At 41.7% G+C, this 26,391-nt stretch overlaps 1 protein-coding gene across 1 annotated transcript in view; it reads left to right on the top strand.

Annotated features, from left to right (window-relative positions):
- The window catches only part of CDK10 (cyclin dependent kinase 10), a 957,465-nt gene extending 932,734 nt beyond the window's left edge, over positions 1-24,731 (top strand). The window contains exon 14 of the mRNA XM_044081866.1: positions 23,445-24,731. The gene's annotated coding sequence lies outside the window, so the exon portion shown is untranslated. The remainder of the gene's footprint in view (positions 1-23,444) is intronic.
- Positions 24,732-26,391: the final 1,660 nt, after the last annotated feature.

Genomic DNA, 26,391 nt, shown 5'->3' with positions numbered 1-26,391 from the left:
TACAGCTGCCAAACAACTCTCTCTTGGCAGCTCCCTTGGGAGGAAAACTAGCACTTTTCTATCACAACTGGCATTGCATCACAAAAGACAAATGGGTTTTCAACATTGAATCTCAAGGTTACAGGTTCCACTTCCACACTCTGCCAAGGTTAAAAGGAATGCCAAATCTGCCACCAAATCAATGGGCAGAGGCTCAAAAACAAATTACAGCACTCATGGAAATGAGAGCTATTCAAGAGGTACCACCACAAGAGCAAGGACAAGTATTTTATTCAAGACTCTTTCTGGTTCCCAGAAAGGACAAAGCCTGGAGGCCCATTCTGAATCTTTCTTCTCTAAACACTTACCTGGATGTTCCAAAATTCAAAATGTTGACACTTCAGCAGCTTCTTCCCATGCTGGGCAAGAAAGCTTGGCTCGTGACTTTGGACCTCAAGGAGGCATACCTGCATGTCTCTATCAGACAAAACTGCAGAAGATACCTCAGATTCATAGCAGGTTCAATGCACTATCAGTTCTCTGCACTACCCTTTGGCTTATCTACTGTGCCCAGGGTCTTCACAAAGTGCCTGGCACCAGTAATTGCATTTTGCAGACAAAAAGGAATTCAGATTTATCCGTACCTAGACGACTGCCTGATTCAAGCAGAGAGCAAGGACATTCTTCTAGAGCATCTGGCGTTTGTAAAACAGTTATTAAGTTGCCTGGGGCACACAGTAAACAAAAAGAAATCAAAACTAATGCCCTCACAAGAGATAATATTCCTGGGTGCTAGCTTGAACACAGTGGCCCAGATGGCTTATCTCACGCCAGACAAGCAAGGACAACTGACTCAATACTTTCAATTGAAGGCAACAAAAACCCAAATCCCTGCAAGAAAAATTCTGCAGGCCTTGGGTTACATGGCATCTTGCATACTACTAATTCCATATGCCAGACTGCATATGAGGAAACTATAATGGTACCTAAAGAGTGTATGGTCTCAACACTGTCAAAAGTTTGGAAACAGTTATACCACTAATTCCTTGCCTTCAACAGGAGTTTTGATGGTGGGCTCAAGCTTGTCACCTCAACAAGGGGCAGCCTTTTACTCAACCCACAGCCAGGCAAACACTGACAACAGATGCATCGGATTAAGCCTGGGGAGCACACATGGCAGGAAAATTTATTCAGGGCAAGTGGCCCGCAGAACAAAGGCATCTTCACATCAATCAAAAAGAGATGTTAGCTGTACAGAATGCCCTTATAGCTTTCAAGGACCTGCTGCATCCAGGACAACTATTACTAAAAACAGACAACACCACAGTTATGTGGTACATAAACAAGCAAGGGGGCACTCACTCCTACCCCCTCTGCAGACAAGCCATGACCTTGTGGAACACAGCTCTAAACTATCAAGTTCATCTGCAAGCACAATTCCTGCCAGGAGAGAAAAACACACTGGCAGACAACTTAAGCAGAAACATCATGGATCCCCACGAATGGGAATTAAATCCACAAATATTCAGAATGATAACACAGAAATGATGGAGCCCGGACATAGATCTGTTTGCATCCCCAATGAACTGCCAGCTACAGAAAGGAGTTACCATCCACAAGCATGGAAAGTGGATGCCCTCTCATTCAGCTGGAAAAACCTACAAGTGTACGCTTTCCCTCCACTACCCCTCCTTCCAAAGGTTCTCATAAAAGCCAGGCAAGAAGAGCCAAAGATGATCCTGATTGCTCCAGACTGGCCACGCCAGCACTGGTACCCAATCTTAAAGAATGTAGCACAAGAACCACCCTGGATATTGCCTCAAATCCCACATCTGCTGACTCAGCACAACAATCAAATACTTCACAGTCAGCTAAAGACCTTAAACCTAGCTGCATGGAAAATTCCTTAGTCAAGCAAGCAGTGCCTCTCTCCAAAGCTGTTATGGATGTCATTCTGGAGGCCAGAAGGCCTAGTACCAGGAAAGTCTATTCGGATAAATGGAAGAGATTCTGTGCCTGGAACCAGACTCACAACCTTGACCCTCTTGTCCCAAACATTCCTCAGATTCTACAATATTTAACTGAGATGCTGGACAAAGGCCTCTCTTTTTCATCCATCGAGATCCACACTTCTGCCATCTCTGCTCATTACAACACGGATCCTCCAATTTTCTCTAATCCATTGTTAAAACAGTACCTCAGAGGGGCTGAAAACATAAGACCGCCCCGTAGAGCACCTACTCCAACTTGGGACCTCAACTTTGTTTTGGAAAAATTAACTTTACCTCCCTTTGAGCCAGCTAACACAGCAGAATTAAAATATATTTCTTGGAAAACTGCTCTGTTCCTGGCAATAACATCAGCTCGAAGAGTTTCAGAATTACAGGCACTAATGGCAGTGGAACCTTTCCTCATTTTCCACCAGGACAGGGTGTCCTTAAGAACTAACCCTATGTTTATGCCAAAGGTGGTTTCAATAGTGGCTCTAAACCAAACTATTCACTTGCCAACTTTTTATTCAAAACCACAAAATAAAGGGGAGAGATTACTGCATTCTTTGGACATTCACAGACAGTTACACTTCTACTTGGACAAAACCAAAGTTTTCAGAAAATCTGAGCAATTACTAGTAGCATATGCTGCAGGAGCACAGGGAAAAGTAATTTCAAAACAGATTATTTCAAAATGGATAGGACATTGCATACGTTTCTGCTACACACACCATGGGAAACCTATACCTAGCAGCATTAGATCTCATTCCACCAGGGCAATAGCCACTTCAACTGCCTACCAAGGACATTTTGGAAGCAGCAACATGGGGTTCTGTGCATACCTTCATCAAGCATTACCATCTGCCTTTATACTCTTAAATCCAGAGCTGGCTTTGCCACTGCTGTGCTGCAGAGCCTTATAGCCACACCTAATGCCTTATAGAACCAGCCACCCTACCTCAGCTTTGGGATTCTACCCAAGTGTAATGACTGCAGCAGTGTACCACGATGAACATAGTATAGTTTTGTACCTACCATAAGTGTAGATGTTTGAGTGTATTCACTACTGCAGTCCAGGTTACCCTCCCTCCCTCCCTCCTTCCCCTCTTACATGCTGGCACGTACCTATATCTTCTACCCTTTACTGCCTATGGGGAGTATTTGCTGGTAACTAAAAGTTGTTGTTTGCTTTTCCTATTTATGTTTTATTAGCAATTTGATTTGCCTATCCATCTGGGGGCACCTGACATCTGGGGCAAGAAAAACTGAAGAAAATGGCATCGGCTGCATCTTATATACCCCTGCCGCACTGACGTCAGGGAAGAGGCGATAGCAACCGACGCCGGACCAAGACTTTGGAACTCAGGCCGACTGGGGAACCGCCTGACGGCAGGATAACCCAAGTGTAATGACTGCAGCAGTGTATACACTCGAACATCTACATTTATGGTAGGTACAAAACTGTACTTTATGGTTAGTAACAAAAATTATGGATTCTACTAATTGATATAAAAGTGGAGCACATGTATTAATTTGTAGTAAAGAAAAAGCCTTTGATTTTTTGGGTCATGAAGGATTATGGAAAATGCTTGAGTTATAATATTAGTGCCAAAATGCAGAACGTTATAAAATATACGTATAGGTGTAAAAATATAAGACCCTAGATAATGGACAGTTAAGCAAGAAAATATATATTAATGGAGGGGTAAAGCAAAGTTGTCCATTGAGTGGTATTTTATCTAGTTTAATTATCAATGCAGTGATTGCAGAATGTGGATACAGATATACTGCAACAAAACAGGAAATACTTGAGAGAATTTACTTACCCTGAACTTATCTTATGTTGATGAACCTCTTGTTATAACAAAAAAATGTAACTTGGTTGAAGAGAGTATTACTGGTATTAGAGAAAGTGTTAAGTGATTTTTGACTATCATTGAATAAAAAAATGCCAGGGGTATGTTAGATAAGAAATTAGGAACTGATTTTAGGTTAGAAGGCATTGCATTAGATGTTCATCGTGTTTCACTGTTGCAGTCATTACAATTGGGTTATCCTGCTGGCAGGCTACACGCAGTCGGCCTGAGTTCCAAAGTCTAAGTCCGGCGTTGGTTGCTGTCGCCTCCTGCTTGACGTCAGTGCGCCAGGGGTATAAAAGATGCAGCCGACGCCATTTTCTTTAGTCTTTCTTGCTGCGCGATGCCCGGAGCAAAAGCAGTTCGCAAGTGCCGGTCTGCAGACTCCTGAGATTTTCAAATTCGAATTTCAGATCCGAAGTCTTCATTAAAGCTAAGTACCCTGTTGGGGAAACTTTTTTCTTGCTCCAGACCAATGTCAGAAAAAGTTAATAATTGTATTTCTTGTGGGAAGCAAATACCTCATAAGGATTTTCATTCTTACTGTATTCCTTGCCTAGGCCCTGACCACAATGTTGCTAGTTGTCGGTTTTGTGCTAGATTTAACCAACACATTATTAAGCGTTGGTACGATTTTGCATTTCATTATTTTGGCAGAAGATTTAACTATATAATGCCGTTGGAGCAACTGACTACCGGAGTTTATAAAAAGCGCAAATAAAAATACAGGCACCAGAGGTCCAAAACAGACGATGAGGCTTCCGCTAGGCCTGTCGCCGGTTCTCCGGTTCAAAGTGAGGTGCTTTCGCAGCCCCTGACACCCACTACCTCAGAGCCACAGGCCGCTTTGACTCCCACGTGGAGCTGACTAGACCGCTGGAAACTCAAGGTATTGGACATTCGGAAACTATTCCCTCAGATGGGTCCGGAGCCGCTGAGCAGGCATCGGCTTCTAAGGGTGTTTTCAGGCCTACACAGTTATATGTAAAACCATCTTCAGCTTCAAAGGCAAAGATTAAAACAGCTCTAAAGACAAAGAAACAAGTACAGCATTCTCCTGGACAGGCCTCCATGCCTAAAAAACAGATGCTTAAAATGGCCGAAGACCTAATTACTTTGTTCAGGGGTTCCCATCCCCATCCTGATAAGAGTCCTAGGCAAAAGATAAAATATTCATCTTCAGATCAGGTTTCCATTTCCTCTGATTCCTCTTTTGAACAGGAATATTCTCTTCCTCCCTATGAGGATTCTGATGCTGAAGAATCTATTCCTTCAGCCTCACCTCCTGAGGATTATTCTTTTGGGGAAACCCTGCATACTATGAGGGAGCATTTCCACTGGGAGAGTCAAGATTACTCAGAATCCAAGAAAAGGCTCAGAGACTTCCTCTTATTACCTCAGCACAGGCCCCTTGCTATTCCTCCTGTTTAGACATTGTAGATGATGTATTTTCAGAGTCTCGACTGTCTCCTGACTCTTTGCCACCAGCTCCTGTTAAACCAGACAAATGCTACAGGGTTCCAGATTCACATAAATTTTTATTTTATTTATTTTTATTTTACATTTGTTAACCAGGCTAGTCTGACTGGATATATTTCCATTTTCAGCAGAGGCCCGGGGAGAAAAGCTCCACATATAGACAAGACAGATACCACATAGCAAAAAAATAACAGATTAAAATCTGGTAGGACATAGGACTTTAACTCCTAGACAAGATAATTAACAACAGAGTAAAGGTACTAAACACCATATTAAACATTATTTCATGTTTAGAACCATGAAGAGAAAGCAATTTCTTTATAAAAACCCTGCTGCAGACCCAGAAACTATCTCTCAGGGTCCCATAGGGGTCAAGGCTTCCACTGCAAAAAACCCTATAACCTCTGATAGGGATTCAAGGGCCCTGGACAGATGGTGGATAAAGATTTATACTTCTGCTACCTTGGCTGTAAGAGCTTTAAATTGTCAATTTCATATGCTTAAATATCAGCAATATCTAATGTCACTGCTAAACAGAAAATGTTGACAAATTCAGAATGTGCAGAAAACAAAGAAATGCAGGATTTATTGCATGCAGCTGAACAAGTAGTAAAGCATACTTTGCAATGTGGTTTTGATTCTCTAGAGGCCTCTTGCAGGGCCGCTGTTACAGGTTCTGTCATTAGGAGACATGCTTGGTTAAAAGAACAGAATCTGCCCGATCATGTTAAAGCAAAATTATTAGATACTCCATTACAACATGATACCTTGTTTGGTGTTAAAGCAGAAGAGGTGTTGAAGAAAATGGAGGACAAAGCTAAATCTATGCAAACAGTCAAGGATTTCTTACAGGTACAGCCTCCCAGATTTAGCAGGAACTGGCCTGCAAAGAATTGGTCCTTTCCAGTGTCAGGCACGCCACAAAGAGGCAGATACAGACGCCCCAGAGGCAGGTCACAGCTCATACAGGCCTAAACAGTGGGGTGCTTCTACCTCCAAAAGCGGAGAAGAAAAATCACAGCCATATAGGAAACAGTCTCAATGACTTTCCCCTGCCAGCACCAAGCACTTATCTTCTGGCAGCTCCTTTGGTGGGAAAACTAGCACATGTTAAGTTGTCTATCTCGCCTTCATTCTTGCTGGATGGGTTCGGAGCCGACCTCGGCTCCGACTCGGCCACTCTAAAAGCTCGAGAGTTTGTTCCACCGGCTCGAGGCTCCCCTTATATCCCACAATGCTAGGCGTGAATTACCTCAGATCTCGTTTGCCGCTACAGCGATCGAGGTGTTTGGTTTCTACCGGCTTCAGGTGAGTTATTGTAGAATAAGTATAGTCTACTTAAACCCCTTTAATTTAATTCATTATTGTTATTTCCCTTAGTTTAGTGGATTCAGACCCTCCTTTTTCCTGTTTTTCCACTCTTTCTTCCACAAAGAACTTTTGTTCTTCCCTCAGGCCTTTGGGCCTTTCCATCCCCTTAGGGAGTGTTTGTGTTTTCTTGTTAGGGAACTTAAAACTTGGGATAGTATAATTTTTAGTTATAATTGTTCGAAATTTAGTTTGGGTATAGTGTAATCAGTGTGTTTGAGTGTGTGTTTGGTTACATTTTCCTTAACAATGTCTAAGGATTCAAAGGTCTCAGGCTTCAAGAAGTGTGACTCGTGCTGTCAGAAAATGTCTCTGACAGACGGTCACACTTCTTGTGTGTACTGCCTGGGACTTTACCTGCAGGACTCTTGTGCTGTATGCCATGGCTTCAGCCCTAGAGTCCTGCAGGAAAGAAAAAACAAACTAATACTAAGAGGTTTGCTTAAGCCTGAAGGTTCCCTTACTGCTACCTCGGGAAAACCTTCCAAGGCTTCTAAGTCCTTGACTCCAGTTTCTGAGTCGAGGCCTAAGGCTTCGAAACCTACTGGTACATCGGCTCCGCTGGAGCCGATGAGTCTTGACTACAGCTTCTGTGGTTCCTCGGCTCCGCTGGCGCCGAGGTATTGAAATTCCTGGGTCGGCTCCGATCAGACCATCGGAGCCGACATCTAGAAAGAGGTCTAGGTCACCATCCCTTGGCTCCGTTCATTCGGCTCCAGCGTCTCCCTTGCTGTCTGAACGGAGCCATAGATCTCACCTCTAGGTCATCGAGGCTCTCGGATCATGACCTTCAGAGGGTAGTGAGTCGACTTCTAAAGTCCGAGGCACTGGCCCAAATGCTTCAGAGCCCGACTCATCAGTCGATGCTTCAACCTATTCCTCAAAATATTCCTCCTCCGACTCCTTTGAGCTCGGAGCCGGGGCGTCTCGGAACCGAGACTGTGGTAGCGTCGGAGCTGATACAATTGTCTTCGGTTCCTTCGTCGGCTCCGATTTCTTCCTTTGAAGAATCTCGGCGCCGGACTTCCCTCGTCGGCTCCGAGGGGGTGAGTGGCATCGGACCCTTGTCCGACCCCACTCTCCCTCTCGGTGCTTCGGCTCTGGTGAGTTCGGCTCCGACATCGGCCTCGGAGCCATCTCTGTCGGTGCCGAGGGAGGTTCTTAGCTTCTCGGAGCGGGGACCTCTGGCTCTGCCTGACAGGGGTGCGTTCGAGGTCATGCGGAGTGTGTTGGAACCTGGTTCAACTCCACAGTCGGCTCCGTCCGCCCATCCCTCTTCGGTGCCTCAGGTGATGTCTACTCTCCCTCATCCCTGACCGCAGAGAGCCAACTCTTCAAGAATCCCCTGTGGGGATTTCATCCTCTTCCGAGGCCTCTCCTGATTTGGCAGGGGAGCCCCCTAGGAAGAGAAAGTGTAAGAGGAAACACATAGACTCACCTGAGTCTGTCACCTCTGACACAGATTTAGAGGATTCCGAGGGTTCCCCCCGTTCCCCTTCTGAAGATGTCTCCTTCGCAGACATTCTAGAGATCCTTAAACAGAGGGGAAATTGGCCAGCCCTTAACCCTTCGGAGGATGAATCTGTGTATCTTGAGGCGTTCGGCTCTCGCCCTTCCACCTCCTGGGTGTCCCCCCCCCTTGACCCCCTCATGCAGGTGGTAGCAAAGAAGGCCTGGACAGCTCCTGACTCAGTGGACCCCACCCCCAGGAGACCTTCAAAGTTTATAACAGCACCTACTGATAAACAATTTCTGACCAAAGGAGTTACTGTGGATGCTATGGTGGTAGCTGCTGCCACCAAGAAGGAACTAGCTGATCCTTCAGTGCCTGTCCATCCTGCTAATGAGGAATCTAGGTGTATGGGCAGGTGCGGGAAGCGGATGTTTTCGCCAGCGACCTTTGCCATGCGTTCGCTGAACTACCTATGCCATTTCACTGCCTCCAAAGAGACTTGATCAAGGAAGCGAGTGAGATGTTGAAGGATCCTACGGCTGCGGGTTTTCAGGACAAGATGAACCCAGCTGGCTACCCTGAATTCTATAGCTAACTCCTCCATGCCTCCTTTCATATGCGGCTGATGGAGCGAGCAGAGCCGCAGGGACAGGTGTCGCTACGCGGCATGCCTGGATGCGACTATGCAATTTTGCGGACCCCTTTAAAACGCGTCTTTCACTAATTCCCGTTTGATGGATCATCTCTTTGGTCCTCAAGTGAAAGAAACCTTGACTAGGTGCGAGACGGATGGCAAAACTCTGTCTGCCGGAGTCCGTTTTCTACTCCTTCTAGACCTTACCCCAAAGGCCAGAAAAGTGGGAAAATGTGGTTCCATAAACAATCTCTAGGGAATTTGCCTGACGACAGAGTCGGTTCCCTCCAGAGGCAGAGGAGGGAACAATAATGGTAGACGTCGCCCCAGAGGCAGAGGGGGTCCGCAGAACCAGGGCAATCGAGAAACTTTTTCCGATAAGCCCTTCCAGCATCCCTGAGGTGTTGCCCGACTGTCCACCTTCGGAGGCAGTCGGGGGAAGATTGTCACTGTACCCAGAAGCCTGGCTATCCCTAACTCAAGACAAGTGGGTACAGTCCATCATTTCCGAAGGCTATTCCATTTCCTTTGTTCGCATTCCAAACCAATCAAAAAAATCCCTTCCAGATGTTCCACCCGCTCAAAGGGATCTTGCAGCTTTAGAAATTTCAAAGCTGCTTGCAAAAAGAGCAATTCAGCCAGTTCCAGCAGACCAGCAAGGATCCGGAATCTACTCCAGGTTCTTTTTAGTTCCGAAGAAAACAGGGGACTGGAGACCAATTTTGGATCTCAGTATCTTGAACAAGTCTGTCAAGAAAACAAGATTTCGGATGGTCACGCTACAGTCCATACTTCCCCTATTGGGAAAGGAAAACTGGATGTGCTCTATAGACCTTCAGGATGCGTACTATCATATAAAAATGAACAGACGCTCCAGAAGATTCCTCCGCTTCAGGCTGGGAACCAGTCACTTTCAATTCAGAGCCCTGCCCTTTGGACTCACCACTGCCCCCCGGGTGTTTACCAAATGCATGGCAGTGGTAGCTTCTCACCTGAGACGTCAAGGATTCCAGGTGTTTCCATATTTGGACGACTGGCTCCTCACAGCTCCCACCAAGCATCTTCTTCTAGTGGCCAGAGACTACACCTTTCGCATTTGTCAAAAGTTAGGCATATCAATAAATTGCGAAAAGTCTGTTTTGTCGCCTTGTCGTGCTATTACCTTCATAGGCGCAATTCTAGACACAGTCAACATGTCTGCGAGACTAACAGATCAGAGAATAACAGACATACGCAAACTGGTCTTTCTTCTCTTCAACAGCAACAGAGTCAAAGCCAGATTAGTTCTGAAAGTATTGGGGATTATGGCGGCTGCTATCCCTCTACTTCTATTAGCCAGATTCCACATGAGAATCCTTCAATGGATGCTCTTCGCACAATGGTCATACCAGCAACTTCCGATGTCCCACACCATTATGATTACGCAAACATGCAAGAATCATCTTCTGTGGTGGATGTCTTCCCCTCAGCTCTTCCTGGGAAGACCCTTTGTTCCTCCCCCTCCGGTTGCTACTCTGACAACGGACGCCTCCCTGATCGGGTGGGGGGGGCATTATCAGGGCAGAACTGTCCAGGGCATATGGCAACCAGACGAATGCCACTTGCATGTAAATGTTCTAGAGATGAGAGCAGTGCTTTTAGCGTTGCAAGCCCTTCAAGACTCTCTCCCCTTGGGAACGATAGCAATCCAGACGGACAATATGTCTGTAGTGTGGTATATCAACAAACAAGGCGGAACCAGGTCCTATCCCCTATGTCGAGAAGCACTCAGACTGTGGCAATGGGCGATTTCTTCTCAGTGGTTTCTGATAGCAACGCACATCCCCGGGAAGTCCAATCAAATCGCGGACAAGTTGAGCAGAGCTATCCTCATGCCTCACGAGTGGTCTCTGAAAGATTCTATTGTGAAAAAAATATTTCTCAAGTGGGGTCAGCCTTGCTGCGACCTTTTTGCTACTCCCCAAAACAGCAAGTGCAAAGATTATTTCACCCTCTTCCCCTTACCAGGCCAGCCCAGCAGAGACGCTCTAGTCCAAGTTTGGCCCCGGGGACTTCTGTATGCATTCCCTCCCTTTCCACTAATCTCTCAAGTGATACAGAAAGCTATCGCTCAGAAGGCCTCATTGATCCTCATTGCTCCTTACTGGCCTCGACAGGTTTGGTTCCCCTTTCTACATCAATTTCTGTTGGAGCAACCCTGGCATCTGGACCTAGTTCCAGATCTTTTGATCCATCAGTCGGGTCAGTTTCATCGCTCCCTAATATCTCTGAACCTCACTGCTTGGTTCCTCCAGTTCCTACCTTAGCCAGGCTTCCTCAAATATCTCACACTGTTCGAGATATTTTAATAGCCTCACATAAATCTTCCACTCGAAAAATTTATCTTAGTAAGTGGAAACGTTTTGCCTATTGGGCTCAAGGAAGGGACTTAGATCCTTTCACTGCTCCCATCCAAATAGTTCTTGATTTTCTAGCTGAACTCTTTCATTCAGGCTCATCTCCTTCTACTCTCAAAGTTCAATTGGCAGCTATATCTAACTTTCATGTGGGCATTTCAGAGTCTGCCATCATGTCCCACAAGCTTTGCAAAGCATTTTTTGAAGGAGTTTTCCTACTCAGACCTCCTATAAGGAATCCTCCTCCTTGGGACCTTAATTTAGTTCTCAGTTCTTTGATTCTCCCCCCTTTCGAACCTGCAGCTTCCTGTTCATTAAAATTGCTATCATGGAAGACTCTCTTTCTGGTAGCTGTTACTTCAGCTAGAAGAGTTTCAGAACTTCATGCACTCAGCTGTCGACCACCATATCTGTTGTTCCACAAAGACAGGGTATCCTTACGAACCAACCCGTCCTTTTTACCTAAAGTAGCCTCTGCGTCAAACCTAAATCAAAGCATTGACCTCCCTGTATTTTTTCCAGAATATTCTAATAGGTCTGAACAAAAATTGCATTGGCTAGATGTTCATCGTCAGTTAAGGTACTATTTGGATAGGACCAAACAATTCAGAAAAACTGACCAGCTGTTTGTCTCTTATGCAGAAGGCAGAAAGGGACTTTCTGTTTCCAAGGTATCACTATCTAGATGGCTAACATCTATGATTTCCATTGTTTATGAAATTAGACACCAAAAGCTGCCTAACAAACCTAAGGCCCACTCCACCAGAGCTTTGGCTACTTCTATAGCCTTCCAAGACAGACTGCCTATTGACACCATTTGTGCAGCGGCTACTTGGGCTACTCCTCACACTTTCATTTCACATTATAAGTTAGATTTAGCTTCTAGACATAGAGCTAACTTTGGTACCACTGTTCTCAAGAGTCTGTTCCGTTAGGCCACCCGGGACAAGGTGCTAGGGACGGAGTCCCATCCAGCAAGAATGAAGGCGAGATAGACAACAACATATAGAAGTTATGTTCTTACCATAACGCTCCATGTTAGTTGTCTTCTTCTCGCCTTCTTTCTTAGTCCCCCCTCCTTCCCCCTGGCCTGGACAGACCTAGAGGAGTTTGATTGTGACCTCTCTTTCTACCACCTCTTTTGCTATAGGTATATGCTCTGCTGTGCATATTTTCCTAGATCAGGCTTCAGGTCACCTTTCCTCTTCCCTTTTGTTTATAGAGGTGGACTCTCTTTTCCAGTATTTCTGGTTTTATTATTAGCTGGGCGTAGCTCACAAACGAGATCTGAGGTAATTCACGCCTAGCATTGTGGGATATAAGGGGAGCCTCGAGCCGGTGGAACCAACTCTCGAGCTTTTAGAGTGGCCGAGTCGGAGCCGAGGTCGGCTCCGAACCCATCCAGCAAGAAAGAAGGCGAGAAGAAGACAACTAACATGGAACGTTATGGTAAGAACATAACTTCTATTTTTTGCACACAGTTGGCACATGATCACTCAGGACAAATGGGTCTTAAATATCATATCCCAGGGCTACAGGTTCCATTTTCACACCCTGCCAAGGCCAAACGGTATGCCAGACCTGCCACGCAATCAATGGGCAGAGGCACAAAAACAAGTTTCATCCCTCATGGACATGAGAACCATTCAGTAAGTACCACAGCAAGAGCAGGGACTAGGATTTTACTCACGGCTATTTTTGGTGTCCAGAAAGGACAAAACCTGAAGACCAATACTGGACCTGTCTATCCTGAACACATTCCTGGATATTCCAAAATTCAAAATGTTAACTCTGCAGCAGCTTCTGCCCATGCTGGGCAAGAAGGCTTGGCTTGTGACTTTAGACCTAAAAGAGGCATACCTGCATGTCCCATTCAGACAGTCATGCAGAAGATACCTCAGATTTATAGCTGGCTCAATGCAATACCAATTCTCTGCACTGCCCTTTGGCTTATCTACTGCACCCAGGGTCTTCACAAAATGCCTGGCACCAGTAATTGCTTTTATCAGACAAAGAGGAATTCAAATATATCCTTACTTGGATGACTGCCTTATTCAAGCAGAGAACAAGGACACTCTACTACAGCATCTGGCGTTTGTAAAAACATTACTAACAGGCCTAGGGTACACAGTAAACAAAAAAAATTCAAAACTCGTACCCTCTCAAGAGATAATATTCCTGGATGCAAGCTTAAACACAACTGCCGAGATGGCTTATCTCATGACAAACAAACACAGACAACTGACTTATTTCAAAATGTTGGCAACAAAGACCCAGTTATCTGCAAGAAAAATTCTGCAGGCTTTGGGCTTCATGGCATCCTGCATTCTGCTAATTCCATATGCAAGACTGCATATGAGGAAACTTCAATGGTATCTAAAAAAGTGTTTGGACTCAACATTGCCACAGCCTGGAAACAATAATTACACTCATTCCCTGCCTGCAACAGGAGTTTCGATGGTGGGCAAAGGCCTGTCACCACAACACGGGACAGCCATTCACCTTACCCACAGCCAGGCAGACATTGACAACAGATGCATCAGATTATGCCTGGGGAGCCCATATGGCAGGAAGATGTATTCAGGGTACATGGTCCGCAAGTCAAATGCATCTACATATCAATCAAAAAGAGATGCTAGCAGTTCAAAATGCCCTGACAGCCTTCAAGGAACTACTTCATCCAGGACAACTACTGATAAAGACGGACAATACCACAGTCATGTGGTACATAAACAAGCAAGGGGGCATACATTCCTACCCCCTCTGCAGACTAGCCATGAACTTGTGGGACAAAGCATTGACTTACCAAGTACATCTGCAAGCACAATTCCTGCCAGGAAGGATAAATACTCTGGCAGACGAACTAAGCAGAAACCTAATGGATCCCCACGAGTGGAAATTGGATCCACAAGTCTTCAGCATGATAACAAGGAACAGGGGATGCCCGGACATAGACCTCTTTGCCTCCCCTCACAATTGCCAACTACAAATAGTCTGCACAGGGACTTATCACAAGCAAGCATGGAAAGTGGATGCTCTATCTTTCAGCTGGAAAAACCTAGCAGTATATGCCTTTCCTCCTCTGCCTCTCCTCCCCAAGGTACTCCTCAAGGTCTGACAAGAGAAGCCAAAAATGATACTGATTGCCCCAGACTGGCCCCGCCAGCACTGGTACCCAATCCTAAAGAGCTTGTCTCGATGCCCAGCTTGGACATTACCTCAAATTCCTCACTTACTGACCCAGCAAGACAGTCAGATACTGCACAGCCAACTCAGGACCTTAAAACCGGCAGCATGGCAGATAATGTAGCCATAAGACACACCTCTTTCTAAAGCAGTCATGGATGTTATTTTGGAGGCCAGGAGGCCTAGCACCAGAAAGTCTTATGCAGAAAAGTGGAAGAGATTCTGTGCTTGGAACCAGGCACAAGGTATCGACACGATTGTTCCAAATATTCCTCAGATTTTGCAATACTTAACTGAGATGCTGGATAAAGGCCTTTCCTTTTCATCAATTAAAATTCATGCCTCTGCCATTTCAGCTCATTACAATACAGAACCACCTATTTTTTCTCATCCATTACTAAGTCAGTACCTCAGAGGGGCCAAAAACATAAGACCCCCAAGGAGAGCACCAATACCTGCATGGGACCTCAACTACATCTTGGAAAACTTACACTGCCTCCGTTTAAGCCAGCCTCTGCAGCTGATATAAAATTCTTATCCTGGAAAACAGTTCTGCTCCTAGCAATAACCTCCGCTAGACGAGTCTCAGAGTTACAGGCACTCATGGCTGTGGGACCTTTTATCATTTTCCATCCTGACAGGGTTTCTCTGAAGACAAAACCCTATGTTTATGCCTAAGTTAGTGACCAGTGTGGCCCTTAACCAATCAATTCACTTGCCTACCTTTTACCCAAACCCACAGATTAAGGGTGAGAGACTTTTGCATTCTTTGGGCATTCACAGACAGCTACGCTTCTACTTGGACAGAACCAAAGCTTTCAGAAACACTGAACAACTTCTAGTAGCATATATCAAAGGATCACAAGGAAAGCCTTTCTCAAAGCAGACTATTTCAAAGTGGATAGGCCACTGCATTCATTTCTGCTATTCACAGCATGGCAAATCAGTGCCTAAGGGCATTAGGCCACATTCCACCAGAGCAGCAGCCTTCCTCAGAGGAGTACCAACCAAAGACATCTGGCTGCAACTTGGAGTTCAGTGCATACTTTTACAAAGCACTATCACTTACCTCTCTACTCTAAATCCAGGGCAGGCTTTGCTACTGCAGTTCTGCAGGGCCTGATAGCATCTCCTAATCCGATTTAGCACCAGACTTCCAACCATAGCTTTGGGATTCAGCCCAATTGTAATGACTGCAACAGTGAAACATGATGAACATAGTACAGTTGTGTACTTACCATAAATGTAGATGTTTGAGTGTATTCACTGTTGCAGTCCAGGTTACCCGCCCGCCATCCCCCTTTTCCTTGCTGGGACTTATTCTGTCCTTCTCTGTTCTATACAACCTATGAGGTATATTTGCTTGTAGATGAAGGAAAAGTTGTTTTTTGGTTATGCATGCTTTTTGGCATTAGTGAGCCTACCATTTTAGGGGCACCTGACATCTGGGGCAAGAAAAACTGAAGAAACTGGCGTCGGCTGCATCTTTTATACCCCTGGCGCACTGACGTCAGGGAGGAGGCGACAGCAACCGACACCGGACCTAGACTTTGGAACAAAGGCCGACTGCGGGTAGCCTGCCAGCAGGATAACCCAATTGTAATGACTGCAACAGTGAATACACTCTAACATCTACATTTATGGTAGGTACACAAATGTACTTTTGGATAAACAAAGATGGAACAACAGGATGGTATTCTTGAAAAGATAAAGAAAATCACTTGTTTATTGAAAGTTTTGATTTTAGTCTTTGCAAAATTTGTTACATTCAATTATTTTAGGAAAAACTGGGATAGATAGGAAGTGTATCCCACTTCTCAACTTGTAAGGAAATAAAAATGTTACAAATATATTTTGAATTTATATGAGGTTCAAGACTAAACCCAATTAAAAAGAAGCAATACAGTGTAAAAACAGAAGTTAGTGGACTACACCTCATGAGTACAGTGGTACACTTGGCTTCATTAAATCTGTATTGAGATCACAGAAGTTACAGACATTACATAATAATAAAAACACTGTACCAGTAGTACCAGCCAAGCATTTATTCACCACAGTTTTAGCGCTTTTGTTTCAAAATACATGAACTTCATTAGAAACTGTAAAAAAGTAACTTCCTTCCTTTTAAACCTCAAAAAGAGGTGCCATGACTAGACCAGCAGCATTTAAAGGAACTCATGATGCTTGTAAATGCACACTTAAAAGTAACACTAAAATGCACATTAAAAATACTTGCCTAGAATACACTTCCATGAAATATGCTGCATAAAACAAATGTATATCAATAAATATTTCTTCAAATAATTGAACTGTAAAAAGTTGTTTAAAAGCTTTCATAAGAATAAGTAAGAAAATGTTGGTCGGTGTCATGAAAAGTATTCTGTCAAAAAATGTTCATGAAAAGGTATTAAAAAATGCAAATATCATTGACTTTGCAATATTATGACTGGCAACTGGATTTGATTTTCAGAATAGGCCTAATAGATGCTAAATCATTGATGCCTGGGGGTGGTAGCATTCAGTAAAATTTGCCAGTAGAGTTCTCTCTTTTCAACAAATGTTTCCCGGTCACCACCTCTTTCTGGGTGTTCTATTTCTTTTTTCAATTTCTTGTCCTCAGTATAATACTGTTAAGCTTTACTTGCACATTGTAGCTGTAGTTGTACATGGACACAGCTTTACATGCAATACTGACATTGAAGCAGTTTTTTTTTAATCCAAGTATAAATAACTTCAATGGCATCATGTACCAAGGGAACTAAAGCATCTGTTAGTACCATCAGTATATTAAGAAACTCAACAGTTATTATTTGGAGTGAAGCAAAACATAATTAAACAAAAATGGAACAAAAACAGAATCTTGAGTGACCCTTCTATCTATCCTGGTCAATCAGAAGTATGTCCCTAATGTATAATTCTATTGGATTTATTTCTCGACTATTTACTTACCAGTCTGATAATAAATGGGTTAATCTGATGTAATACGAGACTGTAGACTGTTAATAATACCAACATGGGACAGAGAGAGAGAGAGAGTGTTAAAGGCCTTAACTAGGTCTAAGTGTACTATTATAACAAGAATGCTACAGTGCATCTAATTGCAATTTATGTCTGAAATATCTCACAATATTTGCTGTGGACTGATATTAAACTTATAGGACAATGTACCAGGTCTGCCTTCCCTCCTTTGAGAATTGGATCTATGTTAGATAGCTACCAATCACTGAGTACCAACCTTTGATAAAGAATGGAATTGAACAAGGATACCAGGTAATGGGGAACATGTTTTTGGGGTGTGTAATGAGTTGGCAGATTTAAAAAAAAAAAAAAAGTCCTAATCAGTACTTTGTCAGAAATGTTTGGGAGCAAATCATTGTAACTAATGAAATGATTCCTTTGAGCTGAGACATAGGATCTGAATTGCCTAGATAAAATAGCACCTGAAAAAGACTAAGTTTAATGCTATTTGTGCCCAAAATGCAATTACTAGAAAATGGAAATCAAAAATCTAAGCCGACTGTAACTGGAGTACTGAACATTGTAAAGAAGATAAAAGAACTGGACATGGGCTCTTTAGAAAAAGGAAATAGCAACAGTACATGCATAATAATGTTCATGGGGAGGAGTGATGTTTAAGGAAGGTAGAAAATGAGCAATTTATGTAATGTAAAGAATGATAATTGTTGAAAAGAAAATGTATACTGCATAAAAATCTGTTAATGTATGCGTATCTATGTCATTGTTTAAAACAAACCTGTTCCAACCAGCTACATCAAAACTCTACTCTCTAAACTCAAACCATACTCCGTATCTGCAAATAATATCCCTTCATACTTTCTCCAGACTGCTGCACACTCGCTTTGCCTGTATCCATATTAATAAATCGCTCCATCTCGGAGTCCAAAGTACCATCTGTCTGGAAACAGCTTTACACTTTTCCTATCCAGAACGGAGGCAACTCCACTGAAATCACTAATTTCAGTCCTATCGCTATCGTCTCCCCTCTCCCTAAAGTTTTTGAGAAATGCATACACAAACAAGTCAAGCATTACCTCACACAGTAAAAACTACTCACTCCTACACAGTATGGTTTCCATCCCAAGCATAGTACAGCCACAGCTCTGCTATCCTTTCTCAACACTATAATTCTAGCCAGACATAATCATAAACTTGCATCTTGCCTATTCCTTGACCTCTCAAAGGCTTTTGACACTCTCACTCTCTGCTACTCAACAAACTTACATACCTAAATTTCTCCCCACGTACAGTTGCATGATTCTCTAACTGTCTTACTGAGAGACAGCAATCAATGAGATTGGACTCAGCACTATCTACCCCCCTCTCAGTAAGGACAGGTGTCCCCAAGGATCCATTCTTGGGCCTCTGTTATTTAATATCTTCACCAACCCACTTTACTCCTCTTGCCCTCAGTCTATCATTGTCCAATATGCTGACGACTCTACAGTCCATCACCATTGCTAACTCACACTCTGAACTTCTGTCAACTACCAAGACATCCTTTAAGTCAGTAGAGTCATGGCTCGCCAATAACCAGCTTATCCTCAACCCAAAAAAACAAAATTGCTACTCTTTCTTCCTAAATCAGCTAATCACATCAAATCTTCCTTCTCCATAACATTCCTAAATAGCACTCCTATAGAAGTCAAAACTACTTGGCATTACCATAGATAATCAACTAAAATTTGATCTACACATTAACAACTGTATCAAAAAAAAAAACACCAAAAGCTAGGACTCCTGTACAGGAATAACACGTTCCTCATCACCTTCTACCTTGTTTAACTTACTGTTCCCAAATACTTACTAATCTGAACTCCTCCCTACTTACTAAACTGGAAACAACCTATCACAAGACAGCTAGATTTGCTGCTCAACAAACATATAAATATCACCACTGTCTTTCCCTAAAACACCTGAACTGGCTTGAATACCTCACCTGCTCCTACAATCTCAGCTCCAAATCATACACTCCATTCTATATCAACCCAATTTCTGCCCTAGTCTATCATCTCCCATTATACCCCTATCAGATATCTCCGAAGCGCAACACAAAACCTATTAAATGTTTACAGACAAAATCCAAGACAGGCTGTAACTTATATAGCTACCACCCCCCTACTGCTTGGAATAAACTTCCACTAGAAATAAGGAACATAACTCACTCTAAACAATTCAGATTAGCCAAGGACTACCTTAAAAAACACTGGACCTGCCATTGTACACACCCTTCCTGACCACTACCTACCTACATAGTACTAATTATTTCATGATACTTAGCATGAATAACTTACATTCTATACTTTTTATATTTCCTAGGCTCATGCTATACTCAGCCTACAGAATCATGATTACCAAATTTACTAACCGATAACATGTCACTTCCTATTACTTTAATTGTAATCATCCTTTTGATTTATTGTACTGTTGAATAATTTGTCAAAATCATCCTTTGGTTTATAGTATTGTATAATTTGTCAACAACTGCATGAATCTGTAACTTCTTGAAAATCACTATTGCTATGTTTAATGTTTTTTTTGCACACTTGGAGCTTTTCTCCCCTGGCCTTCACTGAAAAAGGGCTTGAGCTCAGTCAGACACACCCGGTCAACAAATGAAAAATAAAATAAATAAAGATGTTTGAAAAAGAAACACACACAGCTTTAGATGAATAAAGTACCCAGAGAGACTGTCTGGACCCTTACTTGTATATCTTTTTGAGGCATGAGCAAACTATTTCTTTGACGGTATTCAAAAATAACTAGTGCCTTCATGTAGCACTAATCATCATGAGCTGGTGTTTTGAATTATGTTCTAATTGCAGGCAATAAAGCTACAGATGCATCTGAAATATTTTCCCTAGCAAATGATAGGGCTACGTATGCATCTGAAATAATTTCTTTGGCAAAGAAAAAACTTTTCAGACGTATTTGAAGCCCAATTACTTTTATATAGGACAACACTTTCTCACTGTAACTAGTATTATGCAGTGTCACTAGAATTTTTTGAATACCCGCATTTTCCATTTGACAGAGACAGCATTAAGCTATTGGCAGCCTTTTTTTTTTTTTTTTTTTTTTTTATATATTACTCCCCCCCCCCCCCCCATCAGTTTCCACCAGTCATCATCCCCTGCTCAGCCAGTTGGCCCATTCATTTTCTCTGAGGATGTGTCAATCAGGTGGGGCTATCATTCAAAACAGCCTTCAGAAGTGATTTAAGATTTTTATTACTTTATGCCTTACTCTCCGACACAAATGAATGTTAAATACAGGGAATGGAAATGCAGTGAGCGGACTACAGAGGCCAGAGAATCAGGTTCATAGAAGTCAACTAAAGCACTAAATGTTGATCTCACAGTATCTTCTGCAAGGACTGTTCCCTCCAAGCAACCCTGTCCTGCCCCAGAAATACTAGCAGTTGTTTCACTAGTCTCCACCAGAAACATTTCTCTGCCTAGTGTGCCCCCCCAAGGGTGGGAACCTTGTCCAACCCTAGAAGAGGTAATTAGACCACTCACCCTCACTAGCCCCCTTCCATGTCTGGCTCCTCCAATGCCAGAGCAGCTAATCTAACCCCAGTAATCTAGTATATCGGTACAATTTTTACGCATGATGTCTTGAGAATTGAAATATTTCAAAAAAGAATATTCCTATTAATACTGTCCTTTGCAATTCCTCTTTTCTGTAACAATGGCTTCAGTTTTTTTTTTTTTATTAAAACACATTTTATTTCCTAAGACTGCATTGTTTGTGTCTTTTACCTCAATAATAACAAGTGATTATTCTTTCACCACTGCTTCTACCCATCTAGAAATTTTTCTTCTGATTACCTTCCCTGTACTATATACTTGTCTTTCTCTCATCTGTTTTATGCCTTACTCTTATGATCTCTAATCCTACCAACATTTTCATACATCTGGCTGCCCTACCAGTACAGATGGGGCCAGCCTAGTAGGATACAAACGTATTCCCAGAAATTTCAGTGTAATTAATTCCAGAAGATTGTAATTAATTTTAGAAGATAATTTCCTAGTTTATATGTTTTTTTTTTCATATTGGTAATGGAGAATATCCAGCTTGAAGACCACATTTCCAGTGAATAAAACAGCTCCAGAAAAGAAAAAATAAAGATCAAAGAAGACAAACAAAAATCTGCTACATCTGAACAACAAGACGCCAGTTTACATTGGTCTGCAATAAGAGAACATTTTCCAAAAAGCAAGTGAACATAGTTGTACAGTAACACACACAAAAATGTAAACAGTATAAATAATCTACTGTCAATGGCTGAACACAGGTGAGTCATTGATTGGAAACACTATCTGGAATTTTCTCCCAAATAGTATGAGATGTTAATAACTTGTAGTTTTCAACAAACATTAAAAAACACTCACAGAAGCAAACCAGTTTGAATACTTCATGAAACCAAGAGGAAAGGTATTTACTTAAAAGTCTAAATTACTTAGCTAATGATGGTAATCCTACTTAAATAGCAGAGACATACTCAAGTGAATACTGTATTTGATTTTTAGCTTTTACCCTTAACGGATACAAATGCAAAGGTACATTTAGTTTGTATTTGAGCTTTACAAATACTATATTAACATGCTCCAGATTTCTGTCGTCTATTTAGCCTTAATTTAGTAAACATCTTGAATGTTTGTAAAACTGAAATACTGATGCTGCAGCATAGGTTAAAAAACACTGCATTGTTCTGATTATATTGCTTTCTGGTTTTCACTGTTCTGATCTTCCCAACAGTGTTGATATATAGTAAACTAAAAGAAAAACAAAAGTCTTTGCAGCATAGAACAGAGTAGAGGATACATGAAAGGAATATGTGGTATAGTCATATGGAAATCAGAAAATAAAATGTAATGGATGGTAGTAACAAGCAGAGGTAAATCATTTAGGTGCCTTAACAGCTGAATGCTGCAGCACTCAACCATGTTTTTAAGATGCTGCACCCACAAAAGATTTCAATGCTTGTAAGAGGTGTGCACAGTCAAAATAAACGAATGTTGACATTTTTTAAGCCTCACCCAATTAATTTTCTTGCATAATTTGACATTCTTGCCTTTAAAAGGTTTGGTGAAATTCAGAGATATCTTAACTCACAACACATTGTTTATAGACACCCTATAAATTCTGTATATACAGAAGGTAGAGGTGTACAGAATAATGACTTTTGCTAAGCATCATCCAAGGACATTTCCTGAAAACTTTGGCATTTTTGCCTTTCATAGTTTTGGAGAAATTCAGTGTACTATTTCAGCTGTCAAATAATTGTTTATAGATGCCTTGCAGATGTGCTAAATGTACAACACTGAGTGTTTGTAAAATGTGTGCATAGTCAAACTAATGGAATGCTAATATCTTTTGTTAAGCAACACACAAGGACATTTCTTACAAAGTTTGACATTCTTGTCTTGTACAGTTTCTGAAAAACTGTACTGTCTTGCCCATCAAAGAATGCATTTTAGGTGCCTCAGCAGTATGATGCACATACAAAAGACAGATGAATGCTTGGAAGGGATCTGTCACCAAAATGAAGGAATGTAATATGTTTTCCTGAACATCCCTAATGATGCTTTTTGCAAAATTTGACATTCTGCCTTTCAGAGTTTTGCAGAAATTTAATCTACTGTCTTAGCTTTCAAACCCTAGTTCTTAGATGCCTCAGAGATATGCTGCATGTACAAAAGAAAGGCCTGAATGTTTGCAAGTGGTATATGTATTCACAACAAAGGAATGGTTAATCACCACATAATGACGTTTTTTTTTTTCAAACTGATATTCATGCCTTTTAGATTTTTGTAGAAATCTACTGCACTTTCTTAGCTCTCAAATCTTGTTCCTTAAGATGCCTTGCAGATGTAAAGCACTTATGAACAAAAGACCCAAATTTTTGTAGGAGGTGTATGTATCAAAATAGAGGAATGTAATATATTTTTAAGCATCAAGAAAGTTTATTGCAAAGTTTGACATTCTCACAGTTTTGGAAAAATTAAGTGTATATGTTAGCTCTCAAAGTCGTCTTAGATCCATCCATAATCTCTTTTTCACACCATGTTTGCACAGGGAGCCAAGGTACAACTTCAGCAGTGACAATCATCTGTTCTAAAGTTTCACACCACCAGATGGCTAGCCTCCACACCACACTTCTACTCACACCTGTGTCCAGTCCACCTACTGCATGTCCTTCGAATGTGGAAGGAAACTGAAGCACCCATAGGAAACCTATACAAACACAAGGATGGTCTGCAGAGACAGTATCCCAGCTAAGAATTAGAACTAGAAACTACTTGTTGTGAGATGACAATGCTATCCTAAAAAAATCTGCTTCTTAGATACCTGGGAGACATACTACAGATACAAAATAAAAGCATAAATATTTGTAAAAGGTGAGCATAATCAAAATAAAAGAATGTATGATATTGTTTAAGCATCTCCAAGGATGTTTCTTGAAAGTTTGACATTCCTGCCTTCCACAGTTTAGATGAAATTTGTTTTAGCTCTCATAGATCACTTCTTAGGAGCCTTGGAAATATGCTGCACATTCAGAGGAAAAACATTAATTCTTGTAAGAGGTGTGTGCAGTTAAAATAAAGGACTGTAATGTTTTATGAAGCGTCATCTAAGAAAGTTACTTGCAGAGTTTCACATTCTTGCCTTAGACAGTTTCAGAGAAATTCAGTCTGCTATTTTATCTCCCAAATCATGTATTAGAGATGTCTAGGACATATGCTGATCATACAAGAGGAAGTGTGCGTAGACATAATGAAGGAATGTAATGTGTTTGTTTTTTTATTTTGCTGGGCATCAACTAGAAAAGTTTGACATTCATATCTTTCACTGCATTGTAGAACATCACTGAAAGCGTGTTTCTTATAAATTGAAGATATGCTGCAGATACAAAGCATGACCTGTACATTTGTAAGATGTGCATTTTAAATGTAAAGTCTTGTTAAGCATCACCAAGGAAGTTTATTGCAAAGTGCAACATTCTTGCCTTTTACCATTTTGGAGAAATGAAATGTGCTGTCTTGGCTTTCAAAGGCTGCTTCCTAGATGCCCAGGAGGTATACTATAATATACATACAAAATAAAGGCATGAGTATTTGTAAGAGGTGAGCATAGTCAAAATAAAAAAATGTAATAACTTTCGTTAAGCATCACCAAAGAAGTTTCTTATGAAGTCTGACATCCTTGCTTTTCAGTTTTCAAGAAATGAAACTTACTTTCTTAGCTTTCAAAGCATGTATTTTTGATGCCTTGGACATGTGCTGTGTTCATTAAAGAAAGTCATGAATGTGTGTAAGAGGTGTGCAGAGGAAAAATAAAGGAACACAATGTGTTTTCACAGTATAGTAGCTTGGTGTACTGCTTATACTTCACATTAAAATACCTGAATGTTTGCAAAGTGTGCGTGTGGGCAAAACAACAGAATATATCTTTTGTTAAGCATCACGCAAGGAAGTCTTTTTTTTTTTGTGCAACGATTGGCCTTACTTTTCACACACAGAGAAAGTCAATGTACTATCTTAGCTCTCAAAGCATGATTCTTCGATGCCTTGGAGATGTGCCTGTACAAAAGAAAGATCTGAATGTTTGTAAGAAGTGTGCATAGTCTAAATAAAGCAATGTAAGGTCTTTTTAGTATCAACCAAGGACGTTTGTTGCAAGGTTTGACACTGTTGTATTTCATAGCAGAGACATAAGGGACAATGAAGTAGCGGGAAGAAATAATAGGACTTATTTAGAAGAGTTTTAAAATATTAGGTTACTGCAGGAGAAACTAACAATGGTACTTTTGCTAACTATTAAGTTTGAATTGATACCTCTAGACACTACTGCAGTGCTGCCTTGAACTTCTTTGAATGGGCATATATTTGCACCAGTACATCACTGTTCTACATTACATTGTATTTTAAAAATACAATGTAATGTAGAACAGTGATGTACTGGTGCAAATATATGTCCATTCAAAGAAGTTCAAGGCAGCACTGTAGTAGTGTCCAGAGGTATCAATTCAAACTTAATAGTTAGCAAAAGTATATATATATATATATATATATATATATATATATATATATATATATATACACACACACACACACACACCCGCGGTGGTGTGCTGCCGTAGCATTGTCGCCTCACAGTAAGACGCTGTCTGGTTCGATTCTCAGCTAGAGCATCTTCTGCATGGAGACATGCGTGGATGGGCGTACCTTCGTTGAAGGTTGTGCGTTAGGGCTGATAACTCGGCACGTAAAAATCAACTACCAATCATTAGCGGACCGGAGTTCCGCTGTGGCAACCCCTAACCGGGAAAAGCCGAAAGAAGACTACATATATATATATATATTTATATTTTGTAGGGCTGAGACTGAAAATGGGCCAGTGAAATTAATGTTCAGTCTTGGTCAACAAATTGGAAAAAATTAAACAAGAGTAGTTCTGCTGCCTCCACATGTGGGTTTCCTGACACAGAACAGGAGGGTTGCAATATACCCCCCCCCCAACAAAGGTGGATGATTTAGTGCTCATCACTTTTAGACATATTTTCAAAGGATGTGCTGAGGTTTTAAGGGAGATCAGGAAACCTAACACAGTGAAATTATATTTGACAAAGTGGAAAGGGTTTCTCCTTTGGTACTGTAGCAGAGAACAGGACTACAAAATGGTGCTGGCCAAAATTCCTTTATACCACCCATGTCATGATGTCTGTGCTGGACAGATTCCTTTGAGTTTGAAGGGTGAGGTAAAGAACTCTAAAGCTGTGCTGACTGTTGGGCTTCTGCATGCAGGAAAGGTTAGCAATGGAACAATAAATTCTGAAGAACATCTTCTAGTTCTTCTAATAGCTATTCATAATTCTGTAGTAAATATGCTCTGCTCAGCATATCTGCTATGTGCGGGTTCTACATTTGTCTGTACTCCACTTTTAGAAACAATTTTCTAGCTTACTATCCTCTGCAACCCTGGAAGTGCTTTCTGAAAAGCCTTTCTGTATATGCTTTGCAGC

The sequence above is a fragment of the Protopterus annectens genome, chromosome 8.part1 (genome assembly GCF_019279795.1).
Source record: "Protopterus annectens isolate FY-2018-M chromosome 8.part1, PAN1.0, whole genome shotgun sequence".
Classification (NCBI taxonomy): Eukaryota; Metazoa; Chordata; order Ceratodontiformes; family Protopteridae; genus Protopterus; species Protopterus annectens.
The sequence above is the reverse complement of the archived record's forward strand: the minus strand, read 5'-3'. Positions and strand labels throughout refer to the sequence as shown.